Raw genomic sequence first — 14,216 nt, forward strand, 5'->3', positions numbered from 1 at the left:
TTGCAAAACTACAACTCCCAGGATCCTATAACATCGAGCCATGGCAGTTAAAGGCTCAAGGCCTTGCAAAACTACAACTTCCAGGATCCCATAACATTGCTCCATGGCACTTAAAGGCTCGAGGCTTTGCAAAACTACAACTCCCAGGATCCTATAACATCGAGCCATAGCAGTTAAAGGTACAAGCCCTTGCAAAACTACAAATCCCAGGATCCCATAGCATTACGCCATGGCAGTTAAAGGCTCAAAGCTTTGCAAAACTACAAACTGCAGGATCCCATAGCATTGCGCCATGGCACTTGAGCTTTGAGCCTTTAACTGCCATAGCTAAAGGCCTTGCAAAACTACAACTCCTGGGATCCTACAGCATTGCGCCACGGCAGTTAAAGGCTCAAGGCCTTGCAAAACTACAAATCCCAGGGTCCCATAGCATTGCGCCATGGCAGTTAAATAGCATTGTGCCATAAAGGCTCAAGGCCCAGCGAAATTACAACTCCCAGGATCCCATAGCATTGAGCCACGGCGGTTCAAGTGGTCTCAAACTGCATTAACACTATAGTGTGGATGCAGAAGAATTCTTCGCAGAAAAGCCAATGCTCTTTCCAGAAATGGTCGCTGCACATCAAATGGCCATGAAAAAAAGTTTCAAAGAATATATATATATATATATATATATATATATATATATATATATATATATTGCAAAAAGCATGTCCTGAAATAACTCGGAGAGGTGCAAAATGGGAGCACGAGAAATCTGGAAGCGCTCTGAAGACCACCCTGATTTTCTCGCACAAGGATCTCCTCCGGTTGAAATTCCTTTGCATCTCTCTCCCGGGAAGCAAGAGGGTCCCGTCTGGACCCCTTTCCCCATTTCCATTTGGGGAGTTTGGGGAGCAACTGGGCCCCCGACTGGGAGGAGGCTTTTTGAAGTTGCGCCATTGTTCTCCCACTTCATGTATAATTTCCCCCTTTGCTATCTCTCTATCGCTCCTCCGATCGGGCCTTCCCGGTTCCTTCTAATTTAGTAATCATCGGCAGATTTCATTAATGTGCCATCTCGACTCTCTTCTGGATTAATTACAGAGATATTTTATTTGTCACAGAGACAGAGCGAATGCAATTCCGATAAAGAAGGCCAAGGAGAAGAAACTCCGGAAACTTTTTTGGGAGCCTGGAAACTGATGAGTCTTTTTAAAGAGAAGATGACAACAACAACAACAACAATAAAGTGAAGAACCTGCTTTGATTGAAGTCAAAAATCAGAAACTCCTCAAAACACAGCAGACAAAAAACCAGTACAAGAAAACCGCACTACAAACTAGAGCTGACAGCTGGCACAACAAAACATTGCATGGAAAGTTCCTTGACAAAATTGAAGGAAAAGCTGATAAGGAGAAGACCTGGCTCTGGCTCACGAATGGGACCCTGAAGAAGGAGACAGAAGGCCTGATCCTTGCAGCCCAGGAGCAAGACATCAGGACAAAGGCCATTAATAATAATAATAATAATAATAATAATAATAATAATAATAATAACAGAAGACCTGGCTCTGGCTCACGAATGGGACCCTGAAGAAGGAGACAGAAGGCCTGATCCTTGCAGCCCAGGAGCAAGACATCAGGACAAAGGCCATTAATAATAATAATAATAATAATAATAACAGAAGACCTGGCTCTGGCTCACGAATGGGACCCTGAAGAAGGAGACAGAAGGCCTGATCCTTGCAGCCCAGGAGCAAGAAGCATAGAATCATAGAATCATAGAATAGTAGAGTTGGAAGAGACCTCAAGGGCCATCTAGTCCAACCCCCCGCTAAGAAGCAGGAAATCGCATTCAAAGCACCCCCGACAGATGGCCATCCAGCCTCTGCTTAAAAGCCTCCAAAGAAGGAGCCTCCACCACGGCCCGGGGGAGAGAGTTCCACTGCCGAACAGCCCTTCTCACAGTGAGGAAGTTCTTCCTGATGTTCAGGTGGAATCTCCTTTCCTGTAGTTTGAAGCCATTGTTCCCTTGCGTCCTAGTCTGCAGGGCAGCAGAAAATAAGCTTGCTCCCTCCTCCCTATGACTTCCCCTCACATATTTGTACATGGCTATCATGTCTCCTCTCAGCCTTCTCTTCTGCAGGCTAAACATGCCCAGCTCTTTAAGCCTCTCCTCATAGGGCTTGTTCTCCAGACCCTTAATCATTTTAGTTGCCCTCCTCTGGACGCTTTCCAGCTTGTCAGCATCTCCCTTCATCTGCGGTGCCCAAAACTGGACACAGTATTCCAGGTGTGGTCTGACCAAGGCAGAATAGAATAAGGGGGAGCATAACTTCCCTGGATCTAGACGTTATTCCCCTATTGATGCAGGCCAGAATCCCATTGGCTTTTTTAGCTGCCGCATCACATTGTAGGCTCATGTTTAACTTGTTGTCCACGAGGACTCCAAGATCTTTTTCGCACACACTGCTGTCAAGCCAGGCATCGTCCCCCATTCTGTATCTTTGATTTCCATTTTTTCTGCCGAAGTGAAGTCTCTTGCATTTGTCCCTGTTGAACTTCATTTTGTGAGTTTCGGCCAATCATCTCTCTAGTCTGTCAAGATCGTTTTGAATTCTGCTCCTGTCTTCTGGAGTGTTAGCTATCCCTCCCAGTTTTGTGTCATCTGCAAACTTGATGATCGTGCCTTCTAACCCTTCGTCTAAGTCGTTAAGAAAGATGTTGAACAGAACCGGGCCCAGGACGGAGCCCTGCGGCACTCCACTTGTCACTTCTTTCCATGATGAAGACGACGCATTGGTGAGCACCCTTTGGGTTCGTTCGCTTAGCCAATTACAGATCCACCTAACCGTAGTTTTGTCTAGCCCACATTTTACTAGTTTGTTTGCCAGAAGGTCGTGGGGGACTTTGTCGAAGGCCTTACTGAAATCTAGATATGCTACATCCACGGCATTCCCTGTATCGACCCAACTCGTAACTCTATCGAAAAAAGAGATCAGACATCAGGACAAAGGCAATTAATAATAATAATAATAATAATAATAATAATAATAATAACAGAAGACCTGGCTCTGGCTCACGAATGGGACCCTGAAGAAGGAGACAGAAGGCCTGATCCTTGCACCCAGGAGCAAGACATCAGGACAAAGGCCATTAATAATAATAATAATAATAATAATAATAACAGAAGACCTGGCTCTGGCTCACGAATGGGACCCTGAAGAAGGAGACAGAAGGCCTGATCCTTGCAGCCCAGGAGCAAGACATCAGGACAAAGGCCATTCAGGCCAAGATCGAAAAATCAGCTGATGACCCAAAATGCAGACTCTGCAAGGAAACCGACGAAACCATGGATCATATCCTCAGCTGCTGTAAGAAAATTGCACAGACAGACTACAAACAGAGGCACAACTATGTGGCCCAAATGATCCATTGGAACTTATGCCTCAAGGAGCACCTCCCAGCAGCAAAGAACTGGTGGGATCACAAACCTGCAAAAGTATTGGAAAATGAGCACGCAAAGATACTGTGGGACTTCCGAATCCAGACTGACAAAGTTCTGGAACACAACACACCAGACATCACAGTTGTGGAAAAGAACAAGGTTTGGATCATTGATGTTGCCATCCCAGGTGACAGTCGCATTGACGAAAAACAACAGGAAAAACTCAGCCACTATCAGGACCTCAAGATTGAACTTCAAAGACTCTGGCAGAAACCAGTGCAGGTGGTCCCGGTGGTGATGGGCACACTGGGTGCCGTGCCAAAAGATCTCAACCAGCATTTGGAAACAATAGACATTGACAGAATCACGATCTGACAACTGCAAAAGGCCACCCTGCTGGGATCTGCAGCATCATCCGAAAATACATCACACAGTCCTAGACACTTGGGAAGTGTTCGACTTGTGATTTTGTGATATGAAATCCAGCATATCTATCTTGTTTGCTGTGTCATAAAATAATAATAATAATAATAATAATAATAATAATAATAATAATAATAATGATAATGCAATGCTAGTACTATGAAGGTCTGTGTACACCCATTATATGGACAGTGTAATGCCCCAAATAATAATAATAATAATAATAATAATAATAATAATAATAATAATAATAATAATGTCAATATATATACTAACCATTACATAGTCAATATAGAGCCATATAACATTATTGTTGTTGTTGTATTGTTGAAGGCATTATAATAATGATAATGATGATGATTATTATTATTTGGGAGACAGTCATGCTTGTCCCGGGAAGCCTGCCCAAGGAAGGGTTAACTCTGTGGGCCTGGAACTTCCTTCCTTCCTGTTCTTTGGTTTAAACTGGAATCAATTAGCGGAGGAGAGGCTGATAAGCCTCGCGCTCCAATCTTGTACTGAATTAATTGAGCAATGCTGCAAACTTGGAGAACATTTACAGCCTGCGATGATTAGATGCCGGCTGGAACTCCCAGAAAGTGACGTGGGCGAAAGAAAGAAAGAAAGAAAGAAAGAAAGAAAGAAAGAAAGAAAGAAAGAAAGAAAGAAAGAAAGAAAGGGATCCTTCCTGCCTGTCTTTTCTCCCTCCTTGGCTTCCCTGTTCAGGGCAATCTATACAGAACATTTCAATATTGTTTTCATACTTGTTCAGAAAAAAGATGCTTTGCAACTCTTGATGGGCAAAAAGTAGCTCTGTTTTAACGTATGGATTTAAGCTTACATTGAATCGTTACAAATGATTTTAATGGAATTTAACCGTATGTCTATACATCTCAGCAAGCGAGAGTCCAAAAGTGGCAGGCTGAAACCCGGAACCTCAATCAATAGTTGAAAATGCACCACCAACCAAAAATCTATCCATCTATCAATCTATCCATTCATCCATCCATCCATCCATCCATCCATCCATCCATCCATCCATCCATCCATCCATCCATCCATCCATCCACCCACTCATCTATCTATCTATCTATCTATCTATCTATCTATCTATCTATCTATCTATCTATCTATCTATCTATCTATCTATCTATCTATCCATTCGTCTATCTATCTATCTATCTATCTATCTATCTATCTATCTATCTATCTATCTATCTATCTATCTATCTATCTATCTATCCACATACATATACACATAGCAACCATATCAATCTATCCATCCATCCATCCATCCACTCATCTATCTATCTATCTATCTATCTATCTATCTATCTATCTATCTATCTATCTATCTATCTATCTACAGTAGAGTCTCACTTATCCAACATAAACGGGCCGGCAGAATGTTGGATAAGCGAATATGTTGGATAATAAGGAAGCATTAAGGAAAAGCCTATTAAACATCAAATCAGGTTATGATTTTACAAATGAAGCACCAAAACATCATGTTAGACAACAAATTTGGCAGAAAAAGTAGTTTAATACGCAGTAATGTTATGTAGTAATTACTGTATTTACGAATTTAGCACCAAAATATCACGATATATTGAAAACATTGACTACAAAAATGCGTTGGATAATCCAGAACGTTGGATAAGCGAGTGTTGGATAAGTGAGACTCTACTGTATCTATCTATCTATCTATCTATCTATCCATCCACATATCTATACACATAGCAACCATGATTCTAAGACCTTATTTTTCAAGATGTTTATATGGTTGAAAAGTCTCAGAATCATAAGCACCGCCATCATTATCACCATCATCGTGATTATAATCATGACCACCACCACCACCATTATCACGATCATCATCATCACAATCATAATCAGCACCATTATCACCATCATGATTATAATCATGACCACCACCACCATCATCACCATCACCATCGCCATGTGGACATACTGGTTGAACTGCAAGGAATCCCAAGTGTGTTGGGCTCTATTTCAGAGAAAGGAGTTGACTAAACCACCTTTGATTCTGGGCCTGAGCAAACCATACAACATTCAAGGGATGGCCATGAGTTGACAGGCAACTTGGAGGCGCAATGATAGGAATCTGTTCCCAGGCTTTTTCCTCGCATCCTCCTCCTCCTCCTCCGCAAAGGCAGAGCTTCTGCTAAACCTGCCTGTTTCTGCCCTCGGGGCCGATGCCGGGGCTGTTGCTGCCTTTCAGGCTCTTGTGCGAATCTCCCCACGGATCTGGGGCCCGGCTGCGCTGCCCTGACCGCCCTCCTGCCCTCGGCCAAGGCGGACAAACGCCTCCTCCGCTCCCGGCAGGTGCCACCACGTAGCCACCAGATCCACAACACGATTAAGACACGTTGGAAGGAAATGAGGAGCGCAGGAATGCCAAGTAGGACGGAATCAGAATCCTATCTTTTGTTCCTGGGTTATAAACGTCATTTCCTAATTGGTTGTATCAGAAAAGTTTATTAAACTCCCAAAACTTCGTTTTTGCGGGAGAGACGTCATCCTGCAACACATTTGGCTCTGGCTTTTCAATGCATCTCTCACCGAGTCTCACCCGATTCAGTTTCTGAAGGAGAACAGCTACTTTCAAAGTAAGGACCGCACAATTAAACAGGAATAACAATACTTCTAAACTTGTGGCCCTTTTCCTTCCTTTTTTTCTTCTTTCCTTACGAATGGCCATCTCAGAAAATGCGTATCTATTAGAGGTGTGTGTGGAAATTTTTCCTTCGTTTCCATCATGCTATTGTTTTGTTTCAACCATCCGTCTACACAAAACGAATGACGACATTTTCGTATGGAACGATAGACAACATGATAATGAAAGCCCAACAGTAATCGTGCTTGCTTTCGTTTAGTTTCTGCCACATAACAATAAGCAGGTAGTGACAGAGGGCTTACAGCTGATGTGTACCAGTGGGTATTAATCTATATATATAAAAGGGTAATGAAATTTCGGCCTAGGACAAAACAACAAAACTACACATCCCAGAAACACTAAACTTGGCAGCACAACCCCTCATCCACGCCTCCACGTTCATACAACAAAAACAAAATAAAAATAAAGTCCTAATTAGAGGGAGAGGAATAATTGTTTTTATCCAATTGCTGCCAGTTAGAAGGCTAAGCTCCAACCACTTGGTCTCCTAGCAACCCACTCCGCCCAGGGCCACTTCAATCAGGTCTCTTCCACACTGCCTATAAAATACATATTATCTGATTTCAACTAGATTATATGGCAGTGTAGACTCAAGATGAGCACCAACCCCCAGAGTCAGACACGACTAGACTTAATGTCAGGGGAAAACCTTTACCCTTTACCTTAAATACCACCAATTCCTCAATACTTTATTTCCCATACCACCAGACTTCGCCACAGCAACGCCTGGCCGGGCACAGCTAGCTAGCTAGCTAGCTATATATATATATATAGTGCATAATTCCCATGGAGTAAACAACAAAACCACTGGACCAAATGACACCAAATTTGGCCACAAAAAACAGTCATCCAATCTATGTCTTTCCATCAAAAAAATCCTATAAAATTAGGTCCAAATTACAGAAAACTCCTCAAAACCAAAAATTACAAACCACACATGCGCAGAGCCACCTTGGGAAACTTGGTGACGTTAGCCAGGTGGGTGGGCTTACACGTTTGGCTGAACACAGCTAGACATATCCCAGACAGGAAACAACCAGAGCCAGCTAACATCTCCCAACAAAGGATTCCATCACATGAAGGAGCCCAGAGTTGTTGTTGTTGTTATTATTATTGGGTTCCTGAGAACCATCAAAATGAACAAAACCAGCATTAAAAATCTCTATAATCTGGACAGTAAATAAAGAACAATACACTGAAAATAAGGGTATTCCAGACAGGAAACAACCAGAGCCAGCTAACACCTCCCAACAAAGGATTTCCCCGCAGGAGGAAACAACCACACTTTGATGCTGCAAGCCCATTCAATACTAATCAAGGTGACGAATTACAACATACATACTTGCATACATACTTGCCTCCACAGCAACATGTGGCCGGGCACAGCTAGTGTGTGTGTGTGTGTGTGTGTGTGTGTGTGTGTGTGTGTGTGTGTATGTGTGTGTGTGTGTGTGTGTGTGTGTGTGTGTGTGTGTGTGTATATATATATATATATATATATATATATATATATATATATATATATATATAAAAGAAGGATCTGGGAATCTGACCTCAGCCTGCCAGAGGGATCTGCCTCTGGGTTAGATCTGATCTGTGGAAAGGGGGGTTAATATAATAATATTATTAATAAATATAGTACTCTGGGGAAGATCCAAAAGTTGGTGGGTTAAAAGAGATCGAAATGCCATACATATATGGCAATTTTCACCCCTCTAGCCCAAAAACCGAGGGGGCGGGGGGTGAGCCTCGGAAGCCCTCCCATCGACACGAAAATTTTTCGTGTTTTTCGTTATTCAGACGAAAATTTGTGTCGTATTGGTGGTCCATGTCGAAAACGAGACAAAACAAATGAAACTACACGAAATGAACAGCGATTCCACACGAATACACAACTCTAATATCTATACTTTCCTTCTGATGACAGTAGCATTTTGAGCTGCAGAGTGGGCACCCGGAACGTTAATTTCCAGCAATTATGTGATGAATATTTAACCGTTTGGTAATATTTGTGCTATTTATAATTTATCTGTTTACATTCATGAAAAATGGATGGCGCAGACACTGCCTATCGCCCCGTGTCAAGTCGTCTCCTAATTGTGCGTTTACGGGAAATGAGCTCTGAGACGCGTCCTTCCGGATTTTCATTTGGTTTCATTGGCTTGTGTGCCTCAAAGCCCATCGCTCTGCCGTCACTTCACTTTCTCCTTTTCTCTCCTTCGTTCCTTCCTTCCTTAAGACACACATACACACAGTCTAGCTGCTCTGGTCCAGACACAACAAAGAAGGCAAAGCAAAGCTGACAACCTTTCTCCGCTCAAGCTTGTCAACTGCGCTTTGCTCGTCAGCTCCAGAGGTGCAAAACTGCCACATTGGCACACAAGGATGGAGACCGAAGGGAGGAGATCTCCAAAGAAAGTGGATTTGGCAAGAAGTGATATCCGTACGTGATAGGACTGTGTCGTCGCCTCTCTATTTGGGAGGAATATATTTCCAAAATGTGTAACATTACAAGCCGACAAGTTCCTTTCATTCCAGACTTACTACTGGTTCTAAAGCTCAGTGGTCACATAAGGACCTACTCGATACTCAGGTCAAAGTCTTGAATATTTAGTAAAACATACCTGTTGGGGGTTGTAGATATAAATAGAAGCTTTACCCCAGTTTCTGAATCAAGATAAACCCTGCAGTATAATAAAGTGTCACTCAGGCTTGTGTAACAAGTAACAGTATCTTTACTTCAGTTCAAAAGTTGAAACAGGGCAACAATATATATATAGCAGTCTTTCTGAATTCACACAGAGAATATTAGGGAATAAAAAGTCCCTTTAAACAGTCTTTAAATATGCAAATAACTTACAAATAATCAGGCTTCCTCCCTGACTATTTCCAGTCAGCTCCTCCCCTCCCTCTCCGAGATGAAAGTGGCAGTTAAAACCGTTTGTCTCAGCACCAATCTATGGATGAAATTGTTTGTGTGTATATATATATATATATGTATATGTGTGTATGTATATATATATATACACACACACACACACACACACACACACACACACACACACACACACACAAGCTGTGCCCAGCCACACGTTGCTGTGGCTTATGGGAATGCTTTGTTGGCCAGGTGGAATAGCAGTGAATAGCCTTGCAGCCTCAAAAGCCTGAACCCTGGCTGTATCCTGGCGCCACTGTGGCCGACGGGATTGCTAGGAGATGAAGTGGGCGGGGCCTAAAGGGGGCAGGGCCTACCCTTCTGACCAGCAACCAGGGTTGAAAACGGCTCTTCCTCGTTCTCTAATTTGGACTTTCTTTTCCAAGTTTTTTTGTTTGAAAGACATAGATTGGATGACTATGTCTTTTGCGGCCAAATTTGGCGTGATTGGGTTCAGTGGTTTTGTTGTTTACTCAGTCCTACAAACGTACATTACATTTTTATATATATACTAGCTGTGCCCGGCCACGCGTTGCTGTGGCAAAGTGGTGGTGGTATTGCTTAAAAATTGTTGTGTAATTTTTATTTGACGTTATTTGTATTTTTTAATTAACTTTATTGTAAGTTATCTTTTTATTTATTATATTTTATTATTTTCTTGTATTATTTTTAGTTATTTTATGTTATTATAGTATTTTATTGTATTAATTTTTTAGTGTTTTTTATTATTTTTGATTGGGTTGCTAGGAGACCAAGTTGGAGGAGCTTAGCCTTCTAACTGGCAGCAATTGGATAAAAGCAATTATTCCTCTCCCTCTAATTAGGACTTTATTTTTCTTTTCTTTTTGTTGTATCAACCTAGAGGCATGGATGATGGGTTGTGTTGTCAAATTTCGAGGTTGGGGGGCCTGTAGTTTTGTTGTTTTGTCTGGTGCCGTGATTCCATCACTCTTTTATATATATAGCTAGATATATAATATGCATATGCACACGCCACAGATTGTGAACTGGGGTATATATACACACCATCAACACACCTTTTCAAAAGTCAATGCGCCCAAGTAGCTGCTCAGAAAAATGATTTTTTCCAAAGTTGTGATTGAATATATATATATATATATATTCACTCCAACTTCCTGTAACAACAGAGGAAGGGATGAAAGAGAATCGAGAAGTACTCGCAGCGCCCTTCTCCATTTGAATAATGAATCCAATTAGGATTTCCCATTATAGAGACGACGAAACCCGTGCGGAAGGAGAGGGAAATCGGTCCCCAAAAAAGACCTTGGGAGTTCTCAAGTCACACCGAGACGGTGGAAGCGGAGGCAACCGAAGGCCCCGAATGCACCCGATGGGAAACAAAGCCAATGGAAAGTAGACGTTTCAATTGACAGGCACAACTTGTTGTCTGCAAGCATTTCTATCCAAAAATATAACACGTCCAAGCAATGTGGTGCCAATAAAATGCAAGGCAAGTTGACTTCTCCTTCATGGCATTAGAATGGTCGCAATTAATGGAAAAATATGAAATTACAAAATGAAGTGGACATCAAGTTCTCCTAAACAATGGTCTGTAAGCTGTGGAATCAAACGATTGCAGAGCATCCGTTAGGAGAACTTGATGTCCACTTCATTTTGTAATTTCAAAATAGATTAATGTGGATGATATGGCAGTGTAGACTCATATAATCCCCAGGTCAAAGCAGATTAATATGGATTATATGGTAGTGTAGACTCATATAATCCAGTTCAAAGCAGATTAATATGGATTATATGGTAGTGTAGACTCATATAATCCAGTTCAAAGCAGATTAATATGGATTATATGGTAGTGTAGACTCATATAATCCAGTTCGAAGCAGATTAATATGGATTATATGGTAGTGTAGACTCATATAATCCAGTTCAAAGCAGATTAGTATGGATTATATGGTAGTGTAGACTCATATAATCCCCAGGTCAAAGCAGATAATGTGGATTGTACGGTAGTGTAGACTCATATAATCCAGTTCAAAGCAGATTAATATGGATTATATGGTAGTGTAGACTCATATAATCCAGTTCAAAGCAGATTAATATGGATTATATGGTAGTGTAGACTCATATAATCCAGTTCAAAGCAGATTAATATGGATTATATGGTAGTGTAGACTCATATAATCCAGTTCAAAGCAGATTAATATGGATTATATGGTAGTGTAGACTCATATAATCCAGTTTGAAGCAATTGAAGTAATTGGGTCTGAGTCTACACTGCCATATAATCCAGTTCAAAGCAGACAATCTGATGGCGGGTTGAACTGCTGAGCTGTTGAACTTGCTGACTGAAAGATTGGAGGTTCCAATCCAGAAAGCAAGGTGAGCTCCCACTGTTAGCCCCAGCTTCGGCCATCCTTAGCAGTTGGGAAATATGCAAATGTGAGTGGATCAATAGGTACTGCTCCAGTGGGAGGGTAACGGCGCTCCATGCAGTCCATGGACTAAAATTGTATGGGATTTGTACAAATGGGGTCCAAAGGGGCGGAAAATGGGGGGCTTCATGGGACCCATGTGATACCCCTTCTCCCCATTTTGGATTGATTCCTGGCTGATGAACGTTCGCAAGCCCTTCTTTTCCAGGTGTGCCTTCCACGCAGGGAAGGGATTCGAGACCTGCCTCTGTTCTCATTCTCCGCATAAATCGTCTCGTTTCGCGACGCCGGGGTCCCACCGCTCTTTTATGTTCCAAGTAACGCAAATGGGGGGCCTGAAACACGGCCTGGTTAAACAAACCCCCCAACCTGTCTCCTCTCTCGTTCCTTCCCCACGGGCCGGCTCCGCTGACTTCTCTCTCTCCGATGCGCAGAAGCGCTCCCTGATCCTCCGACGTCGTCGGGGAAAGCGAGACCCCAACTCAAACACAGCCTTCCCTCGGCCTCCGCGCTCCTTCCCCTGCTTCCCATCACTCTTTTCATTTCCCTTTCTGTGATGAACCATGGGCCTTGTAGTCCTGCTCAGGACATTGTAATCCCTGATGAAGATGAAAACTTGGGTTTTTTACCTTCCCAGTCTGAACTGGATTCCTCTCAGCCAGATCCTTCCCAGGCAGATCTGGAAACCTTGCACCTGCAAGAAAGTTGTGCCCCAGAAGTATGTCAAACAACCCCAGAGCCTACTTCTCCCGTGTTCTTGCGCCGGGAGTTTTGTAAACAACAGAGAAGTTTGGATTCAGCTTCGCGCAGGAGTGCGAGGATAGCAGCTAAGAATGTTGCCAATTAACATTGGTTCTCGTGAGAATCTTTAAGGAGTTTAACATCTGGTCTCAGAGTTTAGCTTTCGTTTCTGATTCCCAGAGAACCGCTTTGGTGAGAAAGTTGGACTCTATATAGGTGTTTTGCCCGCGTAGCAACTTCGCGGAGTCAATTCGTCAGCCTACGGAGCGAGTTGTGTCTGGACAGCGCGCTCCGATTCAAGCCTCGCTTCAGCTCAAGCCTTGCCTTGCTATCCAGCCTTCGCCTTGCTTCCCAGCCTTTGTTTACCGACGGACTTTGCCTTGTTTCCCAGGACTAATCCTTGCCTTGTTTCACGGATTTTACCAAGTTATTCCACGGACCTTGTTCTTGTTCTTAGTTACCTTGTTCCACGTTCAAGCCTTGTTTCAAGTATCAATTTATTTCCTAGCCACGCTCAAGTTTTATGGACTAAGGACCTTGTCATCTCCCCTCACTTTGCTTGGCAAAGTGAGTGTTTCGGTTATTGGATTACAACTTTGGACCTTAATATTTCATATTGGACATTGCCTTTTTGGACTAATTCTGACCTTTCCTGAAGGGTCTAATTCTGGACTATTTTCTATACTTGTTTTTATTAACTTTATATATTCCTTCAATAAAGATATTAGTTAGATTCTGGCCTCTGTGTATGGTTATTGGTGCCTCTGCCGCCTGGGTCGTGACAGTTTGACTCCGCCACCCATAAGCACCAACTAACCGAGGCCAGGATGTCTACCGGAGCCGCGCCGGCTGGACAGCCGCTCAGCTACACCATCAGCAAGGACGAAGTGGACCGCATCCGTGACAGACTCAACGCGCAGGATGGAGAAATAAAAGGGTTGAGGGAGCGCGGAGTTCGCCTCCCGGCCATGGCGTTGCCTACCAAGTTTTCTGGAGAAGCTGCTAAGGTTCATGTTTTCCGCCGCCAATGTCAAGCTTATCTAGAGGCCCGTGATGCCGAGTTTCCCCAAGAAGACATCAAGGTGGCGTGGGTCTACAGTCTTCTAGACGGACCAGCGGCTAGCTGGGCGACGGCCCTGTTTGATCAAGCCTCCCCCCACCTAAGTTCAGCACAACGCTTCTTGGATCACCTTAAGGAGACCTGGGGAATCGAGGACAATTTGGAGGCAGCCGGTCACAAACTCCGGCGCCTCCTTCAAGGAGACAGACCCATGTCTCAGTACATAGCCGAGTTCCGCGTGCTGGCCCACAACACCGGCTGGAACGATGTAGCCCTCAGAGGACAATTTCGGGAGGGTCTCAACATTGAAATGCTGGAAGAAATCTCCAAGGTGGATCCTCCCCAGACCCTCGAGGCACTCATTGATCAATGTTTACGGGCTGAAGTCATGATTGCCAACAGGAAACAATGGGTTCGAGGCCAGGGCGGTAGAGCCGGGGCAAAACCCCCCGCTCCCGCCAGTGTTCAGCCACGTCCGGTGTGGAGACCCCCGCCGCCAACCCCATACCCCAGAGGAGG

At 43.4% G+C, this 14,216-nt stretch overlaps 1 protein-coding gene across 6 annotated transcripts in view; it reads right to left on the reverse strand.

The window, feature by feature from the left end:
- Window positions 1-14,216, reverse strand: part of kctd15 (potassium channel tetramerization domain containing 15) — a 77,841-nt gene that overhangs the window by 19,018 nt on the left and 44,607 nt on the right. The gene's annotated exons all lie outside the window — the stretch shown is intronic.

The sequence above is a fragment of the Anolis carolinensis genome, unplaced genomic scaffold, assembly GCF_035594765.1.
Source record: "Anolis carolinensis isolate JA03-04 unplaced genomic scaffold, rAnoCar3.1.pri scaffold_9, whole genome shotgun sequence".
Taxonomy (NCBI): Eukaryota; Metazoa; Chordata; class Lepidosauria; order Squamata; family Dactyloidae; genus Anolis; species Anolis carolinensis.